Consider the following 10,267-nt stretch of genomic DNA (forward strand, 5'->3'; position numbering starts at 1 on the left):
GAAGGAAGGAGAATAGGACGAAAATTCCCCTGGATCACTGATACCCGTGCACCTCCAGTTTCAGAGTAAGAGAGGTGAAGGAGCAGGTCCGCACCTATCATGATCAGATAACGTGCTGGGAAACTTAAGAATGAGGGAAAAGCTAGTTCGAAAAAAGATAAAATCCCAGCAATCTTCACATTTTTGGCTCAATTTTATTGGTATGGATCAAATGTCGCTTCGTCTGTGGTCGGACATATATATACATGTCTGGCAGTGTCTGGCCACTGTGCTGCCCTGAGGCACTCATTTTCTTCTTCAACTGAACCAAATTGCTTTCTCAAATGATACTACAGCAACAACAGCTTACATTTGTATAGTGCCTTCTTTGTACAAAAACATCTGAAGATACTTTACAATAAGAGTGATGGACACCAAGCAGGAAATAAGAAATTCGAGTAAAGCAGGTGACCACAGGCATGGTCAAATAATTAAGTTTAAAGGAGGTTTTTCAAAAGTGAGAAGATGGGTAGCAAAGTGAGGAGTTTTAGGAGGAGAATTCTGGAGTGCAAGGACATGGGGCTGAAGGCTGTGCCACTGATAGTGGAGCAGAGGGGAGGGAGGGTTTCCCAGTAGGTCAGAGTTGGAACAACAGAGGTTGTGTGGTTTCATAAATAGGAGTATAGTGTACTTAAGCCAGGAAGTGATGCTAAACCTGTACTAATCTTGTTAGGCTGCAGTTAGAACATTGTGTTCAGCTTTTGGAGCCTTGGAAGGATTTCAAGGTTATGGAGAGGGTGCAGAAGAGATTCATGGAGATGATATTGTGGATGAGGCATTAGTTATGAGTAGAGACTAGAGAAACTGGCTCTTTTCATTAGAACAAAAAATGTTAAGAGGAGATCTCATGCAAAATTATTGGGGGGTTTGTGAAGGTATGTCAGGAAAACCCATTTCACTGGATCGGTGAGTTGATACTTAGAGGGTGTAGATTTAAGATCACAACCAAAAGGAGAGGTGAAGAGAATTGTTTTTCAGAGACTGTTAGGGCATGGGTTGCCCTTCCAGAAATAATAATGGAAACAAATCTATAATAGCTTTTAACAGAGAAGTGGATAAAAATTTGAAAAGGACATTTTCAAAGGATACACAGGGCAACGGGACAAAATGAATTGCTCTTTTTTCGAGCCAGGGCAGGTGCAATGGGCTAAATGACCTCTTCCAGTGCTGTGCGATTCTGTGATCCAATATTATTGGATGTAGGACTGAAGAAGATTGTACAGATAAAGTAAAATGTGGCTTTGGAGGGATTTGAAGATGAAGAAGAAGATTTTGAAATTGGTATTTTGGGTAATTGGGGACTAGTGGAGGTCCTCAAGATAGCTTTGTAGGACTTTGTGTGGGACAGGGTGCGAGCTGTGTAATTTTGCAGATATTAGAGTTTGTGTAGGAATGCAGCATTGATGGGCCATGTTGTTGAGGTGAAAATAAGTTCATGACAGAGGACCAGGTGTGGGATTTGAAGCTCAGCCCTGGGTTGAGCAGGACATCAGTGTTGTGCAGCTGTCAGTTGAATCTGAGAGAGCAGTTGGAGCGGCATGTGGAATTGGCACCTGCGGTGTAGAATTGCTGGGCGGAAATGAAATTGATGATTTTAGTTTTGCTATTAAGTTGCAGGTCCAGCATGCAGGCCATGGAATGGAGGGTAAAGCTGACTGTCATTGGCCTTCATGTGCAAGCTGACCCCATGGTTGTGGAAAAGGGGCAGCATATAGATAAGAAATTGTAGGAGGCAAAATTGGAGCAAATCATAACTGACCTCATGAGCTTCAGAGGAGAAACTATGGAAAAGATGAGGTGATTTTGTTGGAACAGGTCATGGAACCAGGTAGTGTCATGGAGGTGGAGGACACAGAATGCCAGTAGTGACTTTGACTAGGGCAATCTCATTGTTAAGAGTGGGCCAGAAACTAGGCTGAAGGCAGTCGAACAGTGTGGTTAGAGAGCATAAAATTGGGTTGCAATAACATATTCAAATACCATGAAGAGGAGAAACTACAGAGTATAATTGGATGGTGCAAGGAACATGATAAATCAGGAGCACATAGAGAAGATAAACTCAATTTAGACAGATCATATTGATCAGCAAAGTCCCTAGTTCTGAACCCCATTCAGTACTGAGTTAATTGATTTCTCTATTCAATGATGACCCCTGGTGGAAATGTGCGGATTGTCCACCCCTGATAATTCAAAGTTGTTGCATTGAGAAAAATCTGATCGAATCAATAATTCGAATTAAGCAACACATTAAAGTGATAATTTAGTTGTGAAAATAAATTAAATTATGCAACAACTCAAATGAAGTGACTGAGTTAGGAAACTTTGAATTCAGTGTAGCAGACTATGGGGCCAAGTTTCGGCCTGAGTTGCTCCTGTTTTTTTGGAGCAACTGGTTTAGAACGGAATATCTTAGAAATTTGAATTCTCGCCATTTAGTTTGCTCCAGTTCTAGTCAGTTAGAACAATTTCACTTTGGAACAGAATTTTTTTTTCAAAAGGGGGCGTGTCCGGCCACTTACGCCTGTTTTCAAAGTTTAGGCAGTGAAAACTTACTTCAAACTAACTTAGAATGGAGTAAGTGAAGATTTTTGTACGTTCGAAAAAACCTTGTCTATACTTTAGAAAATCAGGCGTAGGCTACAAATCAGGCGTAGGGAACGAGGGGGGGGGAGGGGAAGGAAAGTCATTCAATTCTACAATCAATCCTTAGTTATACTTATACAAATATTATACAAATAAATCCAACCTGAATAAAAATTTATAAGCAAAGAACAGATTAAATAAACCATGTTCCTACCTGTGTGAAACAGCAGCAGCCTTCGAGCTGCTGTGCTTCAGGCAGGCCTTTCATGTTGGAGACAGGCAGGGGTGTGGCGTCAGTGTCTCGACGGCAGCCCCAACAGCGGCAGCAAGCAGCCTTCGAGCTGAGCTGCGGTGCTTCAGGCAGGCCGTCATTCTCTTAATGGCTGGCCGCGAAGAATCAACACCGGACGGGCGTGAGGCCATTAGGCCATGGGATAGCAGCGGCGTCAGCGGCTGGCCGGCAGCCGAAGAATCAACACCAGACCGACGCAGCTCTTTAAGGTGCTTGAGGCCATTCGGCCACGCTTTAGGGGCGGCGTCAGTGGCTCGCCGGCAGCCGAAGATACAGCAGCAGCCTTCGAGCTGTGAGGGGGACTGAGGCCATTTGGACAGGGAGAGGCAGCCACATCGACAGTTTTATACTTAAATTTGCAGAATGGGTGCTGCATTGTCAAACACCACGTATTATTCAATGGTTCGCCATCAATTCACTGCATAGGAGAGAATTGATTAGAGCTCACCGCACCAGGAACGTCATAGCCCGTAGGTTGATGGGCAGTAGACCTTACCCACGTCGACAATATCGAACCAGGCGCTCGTACCTGGACATGAGCGAGGCTGATTGTGTGAAAAGGCTGCGTTTTCGCAGAGAAGTTGTCACTGAGATCTGTGATATGGTGAGAGCAGATTTGCAGCCCAGAAGCAGAACGCCAATTGCCCTGTCTGTTGCAGTAAAGGTAACAGCTGCGCTTTCTTTCTATGCCTCTGGATCGTTTCAGGCTACAACTGGAGATGTGTGTGCCATCTCTCAACGTGCAATACATGCGTGCATTTACAAGGTCACGGCTGCACTGTATGCGCGAAGGAATAACTTCATCAATTTCCCAATGACCGCACAAGCGATCCATGAGAGGGCTGTGGGCTTCTTCAGGATTGCCGGCTTCCCAAAGGTACAGGGCTGCATTGATTGTACCCACATAGCCTTGCGAGCACCTGTGGAGGATTCTGAGCAGTACCAAAATAGGAAAGATTTCCACTCTATCAATGTGCAGCTCGTGTGTGACGACAAGCAGCGCATCATGTCAGTCGATGCGAGATACCCTGGCAGCACCCACGATGCGTTCATCCTACGTGACAGCGTTATATCTGACCTGTTTCACCAGCAGCCAGAAGGGCAGAGCTGGCTACTGGGAGAGAAAGGGTACGGCCTGACCTCCTGGCTCATGACGCCCCTACGCGTGACACGGACAGAAGCTGACCGTCAATACAACATGGCGCACATTGCGATGCGCAGCATCATTGAGAGGACCATTGGCATATTGAAACAGCGATTCCGATGCCTGGACCATTCCGGAGGACAGTTGCTATACTCTCCTCAGATTGTCGGTCACTTCACTGTTGTGTGCTGCATGCTTCATAACTTAGCCATCATGAGGCAGCAGGAGCTAGTAGTGGAACCAGAAGACCTACTAGAGGGTCCAGTGCATGATAATAGTATTACGGAAGAGCAGGATGTGGATGATAATGATGAGCAGGAAAGCATGCAAGTGCCTGATGCCAGAGCACGAGGTCGGAAGAGGGCCGTTTATCGTGCCCCTTTAACGATTGCTCGAGCCTTGCGCCAGCAGCTCATCCGTGAACGCTTCAACTACTGATGCCTGAGGGCTCTGCGATCACGTTTGTGCATGGACATGTTTATTCTTTGCAGTTGTTCCTACGTTGTGTTGTGTTAATGGAACATGAAACAGTTTTAATGAAAAAATATTTTATTGAAAAGTTAACATCACTGTAATAAAATATTTATTGTATCAAACTATACTTTTTAATATGACGCTTGAAGATCACTTTAAAAACTTGAAGATCACTTATAAACTTGTAAAGTTACAAAACAATTTCTATGTGAAAAATTTTACACTCTAAGATCACTTACACTTCAAGATCACTTTTTAGATGCAAAATTAAATAAGTTACAGAATGTGAGAGCATTTACACTATAAGATCACTTGAAAACCCTGAGATCACTTATATGTTGTAAAGTTACAAAACTTACAAAACAATTTCAATTTGAAAAACGTTACTACAGCTACATCAAGAACAAGAACAAAAGCAGCAAAGAAAGGCTGCAACCATGTTTCATCCATATCTCAGTGAATGTTCACTTCTTCATGGGGGTGTCATTTGATTGGCTGGGCTGTGTGCCCTTATTGCAGCAGCTACCTCAACCAGGCCCTCACTGACGGCCTGTGCCGACACTTGCATGCCCTCACTGATGGCCTGTGCCATCGATTGCACTCCCTCGGACATTCCCTCCCTAAGTTCCCGTGTCATTACTGCTATTTCTCCCGTCAGGACCGTCAACTCTTCACCCACTGCACTGACGCCACCGATGAATGATCGGGTAAGCTCATTGGTCTCCATACCCAATGCCACAACCTGAGTCGCATCTGTTGCACACTGCATCTCAGTAGAGCGTGTCTCCAATCTCCTTCTCCTCTGCCTGGGTCTGCCTCGTGGGAGGCGCGGGCACAGACGGTGGGACGCTCGGTGTTGCAAGCGGCACCACTACACAGGGAGGCGCAGGCTGGGACTGTGGGACGCTCTGTGTTCCAGACGGCAGAACTGGAGGGAGAGGCTCGGGCTGGAACGGTGGGATGCTCTGTGTTGCAGATGGCAGAACTAGAGGGAGAGGCTCGGGCTGGAACGGTGGGATGCTCTGTGTTGCAGACGGCAGTACTAGAGAGAGAGGCTCGGGCTGGGATAGTGGGGCGCTCGGTGTTCCAGACGACAGCACTCGAGTGCGAGCCATGGGCTGGGATGTTGGACGAATGGGTGTAAACTGCTCCATGATATCAGCAGCAGCACTGGGACCCGCAGCGTTGGAATCAAAACCATAGAAGGTGGAACCAGAACCTATGCGAGAGGGAAGCGCAGGCTCGGACAGTAGTGCACTGACTGTCCGTAGCTGGTTGTACTGGTTCTTGTTCTGTATCCTCAGGATCCTCAGGGTTGGCAGCAGCAACATCGTCATCATCATCATCATCATGTTCTGCAAAATACATCAGAACAGTCAAATGTTTAACAGCAAGGGAGGGGGCCGGATGGGTGGCATGAGTACTCTCACACATAGCAGGTTAGGCAGCAGGTTGATTTAAAGGGCCATGATGCATTTTCAGGACTTATCCTCTTCCTCGCTTGTGGGCCCAGCTTGTGCTGTACTGATTGCTTTTCTCCATGTACGACTCATCATAGCAGCTACCCTTTGTTCCAAGGATGTCAGTGGATGCAGATTGGGCATGCCTCCTCCTGTCCGAGTTGCCTCCCTTTTGTTGTGGGCCAATTTCTTCTGCAAAGAGTAAAATATAACTTTTTACAGAGTGTGTCAGTTTGCAAGGTGGGACAAACAGATAGCCAGGTTACAATTACGATTAAATAAAAAATGGAAAATATTACTTACACTAACTACTTGACCAAGGTCGTGCCATTTCTTTTTACACTGGCTTCCAGATCTCCTGGTATGCACCACTGCGCAGTAATCTTCTGCAACTTGGTTCCAGCGTTTCTTCATTTCTTTTGGTGGCACTTTTATGCGACCTCTATATCTAGCTCCTGCCATCTCTGCTCAATTACTTTGACAAGAAATTCTTTGTTCTTGGTGGACATTGATCCATTCCAAAGTTGAATTGGCACTCTTATTTCTCCAAACACGCAGTCCTTAAGTTGCATGCACCAATGCAGCACCGGTTCTGCAAGTTTAGCAGTGAAAAGCTGAACTCATTGATTTCAGCAGGTGATTTATTCAACAGTGCTGCTAAAAGCACTCCCTCACACACAAAAATATCACAAAAATTAAATTACAAGCCTTTCCAGGGGTCCAAGAGATAAATCTTCACTTTTTCTCCAGTCCCTTTAAAAATGGCCGAGTGCCAATGTTTGTTTGACACTGCGCGTGCGCACACGCTCCAACGCGCACACGCAGGGTTGCCGGCATGACGTTGGCTCATTTAAATTAGACCCGTCCCCCCACTGCTGACAGAATCGGTGCGAGTATTTGGCTCCGCCCCCCCCCCCCCGCTGTGAAGAGCGCGCCGCGCCAAGCAGAGATCGAGCCCCGAGGAGCCGGAGAATGTCGCAGTTTCTTTCATGCGCGCTTTCAGTCACATAGCCTGCCAACACTCACAGTCAAGGATCACACGTGAATAGTGACCACTTGAACAAGTTACCAGGATAATTCCTGCTGCTCGTGGAACTGTAAATCACCAAGGAGTCGGTGTGTTTAGGACAGGAGAAGAGAAAATTAGTGAAGAAGGAAATGTACACCTAAAAACAAAATTGTGTGGCAGATTGTCAGATTTTGAAAATTAAATGCTGGAGTTATGTGCCCTGTACTTTTAAGTACATGGAATGATTATGCCCTCTGGTGGAGAGAGTTATCTGAACTTGATTGGGGTGGAAGTAGACCCAGATTTTACTGCATTTTATTGCCCATTTTGTGGCAGATTCGGGATGGATGGTGGAGGAAAATTGGACAAGAATGGTCACGGTCCCCTGCCAGTTCAAAAAAAATCCCTTTTTGATATTCCTGTGCCAGGATTGTGCCCTCTAAAATCCTACCTGCTGCATGGAAATCAGATTTAAATAATATACTAGTCCACATTGGCTTACCCTCCCCTACTGCCTTTGATTTGCCTCAAACAATCAAAGCCTGTAAAAAAAGAAGCATTGCTGGTTGCTCGGTAGTGTTAGAGAGCCAGAAATGTTGCCAAAGTTTTTCTTATTTGGATAGTTTACTTGTTTAAACTTTGCTGCTAAAAATATTTCAAGCATATTTGGGGATTTTACTCTCTCCAGTTTACCAATAGTCAGCATTGCCTCAGTTGCTGGGGAGATTATTTTAGGCATAAAGCCTATGGTTTTCCATTAGGGATTCCACTATACTTGTGCTTTGAAGAGGACGAACTGTAGAATGAGGAGGAGAAACTCGGGGAGGACAAGCTGATCAGGCACCATTGGGGGCATCCGCCACTTGCTTACCCCGGATCTGGTGCACACCTACACCAGAAACTCAGCATTACCATGTCAAAGTCACTGGGGCACTTCTTTCTATACCTTGCGATTTTCAGGCAAGGCAGCCTCAGGGGTCGTTTACAATTTCAGTCAATCAGCTTCCACTACTGCGACAAGCAAGTCTTGCTTGTGTGAGCTGTCCAATTCATTTCTTTTTTTACAGACAGCTGCCATTGACAAGACCCACAAAACCATTCTTTCCCCATTTTGAAAAAGCTGTTTTCTGAGCAGGAAACAGTATATTCTCCCAATGCACAGCTGGTGTGTAATGCAAAGCACCTCATTATGCATGTGAATGCAAACTATTCAGGCAGCTACTGTTATTCCTTTGTTTTAAAACAGTCCCTAATGTCAGCGCTATTCATAAGCCAAAGGCAGGTTTCTGGATGGCTGATTAGTGACTAAGGCTACCCTCTGCCTCAGTGCCTAATGACACTGGTTTGGAACCTGAGCACTCTTGGGTGCCCATTGATGCCACCCGACTTGTCATTGAGTAGACCATCATCATCATAGGCAGTCCCTCGGAATCGAGGAAGACTTGCTTCCACTCTTAATATGAGTCCTTGGGTGGCTGAACAGTCCAATACGAGAACCACAGTCTCTGTCACAGGTGGGACAGATAGTCGTTGAGGGTAAGGGAGGGTGGGACAGGTTTGCCGCACGCTCTTTCTACTGCCTGCGCTTGATTTCTGCATGCTCTCGGCGATGAGACTCGAGGTGCTCAGCGCCCTCCCGGATGCACTTCCTCCACTTAGGGCGGTCTTTGGCCAGGGACTCCCATCATAGGCGGTCCCTCATATCGAGGATGACTTGCTTCCACGCCAAAAAGGATGAGTTCACAGGTGTTTCAATGAAGGACCTAATATTCCAGGTCCCGAACTACATATTGAAGGGTGGAAGATGCCTGTGCATGGATTTTTTTAACATGTGGTGGCCGTTGCACACCAGTCACCACACGGGCTTGACAGAGCTAGGACTTGGTCCAGTAGCAAGGATTAACTAAGACGACTGGAGACTAGCTCTGCTGCACAGACCTAGTGCTCACACATATCGCAGTGTGGACTGGCCCGTGCAGCCCCTGGGCCCTCTACCCCTTCTGGGCCCCGAACCATAACGATTCTGAAGACACACTTCAGATTCCCACATCAATCTGGGACAGTACTCTTGTACAGTCCTGCTAGGTGGCTTGCAATGTTGTGGTCTGCTAATTAATATTCCAGTGGATGAAGATTGCAGGGAAGTCAAAAAGGATGAGGAAAGATAGTGTGCCACAGTCACAGAAAATATCATTCATGACTTTGCTTAGGATCATTTTGGTGCTGTGGGAAGGGACAGAAAGCTGACTAGAGGGATTCAAACAAGAAACTGCAGGAGAGATAGCAATGCCGTTTTTCTTTATTTTGTATGTTAATGTACACCTGCACACAATCCCCACAGTACATCATTGAAACATTAGTCTAGATTGTGTGCTCAAATTCATGAGTAGGCTTGTGACTCAGAGGCAAGAGTACTATCAACTGAGCCAAACTACACAAAAGGCCCAAATTACTGTCATTGGCCATGATGTGCAGTAAAACACAGATGTCTGCATGCAGCTGATAAAAAGTGTGATGACAGGCACATACGACAAGCAGTTACATAAAGGCTTTTGTGGAGTTGACAGTGAGGGGAACACTTAATAGGTCGAGGCTAGGGATGCAAAGCGCTCCACGTACCACCTAGGCATTGATGATAAGCCATTTAAGTATTTTAACACAGCATGAGAGAGAGATCATTGCAACAACAACATTGTAAGTGAGAAACTTGCTTAGTACAATAAATAAAAACAGAAGATGCTGGAAATACGTAACAGGTCAGGCAGCATTGTTTTTATTTCAGATTTCCAGCATCCGCAGTATCTTGCTTTTGTTTCGTGTGCCTGACTCATCTTGCCTTGTTTAAGGTATGATTCTATATGAACCTAATTCCTTCTACAAGGGAAGAAAAATCCTGTCTGCCACACTTCTAGCCCTGTGGAACATCTCAGCTATGGTATCTGAATAAGGGTTGCTATTCATGTCACCTCAAGAATTCAAATCATAGGTAAATGAGTAAAACATTTATAATTAATTGAAGTGGAAGACACTGAAACAATGCAGTTACCTCATTAATTTCTAAAAGGCTGCTTGTTTGAGTTTTGCTAGTTAAATAGGTAAAGATTTAAAAAAATGTGGGGGGATTAATGGGCGCAAATTTGTCCCACCCGTTTTTTTGGTGCACTCACCGGAGATGCGCTGACTTCCTAGGGTGAAAACGGCGCCGAAAAGATCTCCCCGGATTCTGGCCGCTCTGTGGCCTCTCCCATTGCTTGGCGCAGCGTGGT

At 45.6% G+C, this 10,267-nt stretch overlaps 1 protein-coding gene across 3 annotated transcripts in view; it reads left to right on the top strand.

Moving 5' to 3' along the window:
* Positions 1–10,267, top strand: part of ccdc57 (coiled-coil domain containing 57) — a 159,136-nt gene that overhangs the window by 97,898 nt on the left and 50,971 nt on the right. The gene's annotated exons all lie outside the window — the stretch shown is intronic.

The sequence above is a fragment of the Pristiophorus japonicus genome, chromosome 16 (assembly GCF_044704955.1).
Source record: "Pristiophorus japonicus isolate sPriJap1 chromosome 16, sPriJap1.hap1, whole genome shotgun sequence".
In the NCBI taxonomy this organism is placed as follows: domain Eukaryota; kingdom Metazoa; phylum Chordata; class Chondrichthyes; family Pristiophoridae; genus Pristiophorus; species Pristiophorus japonicus.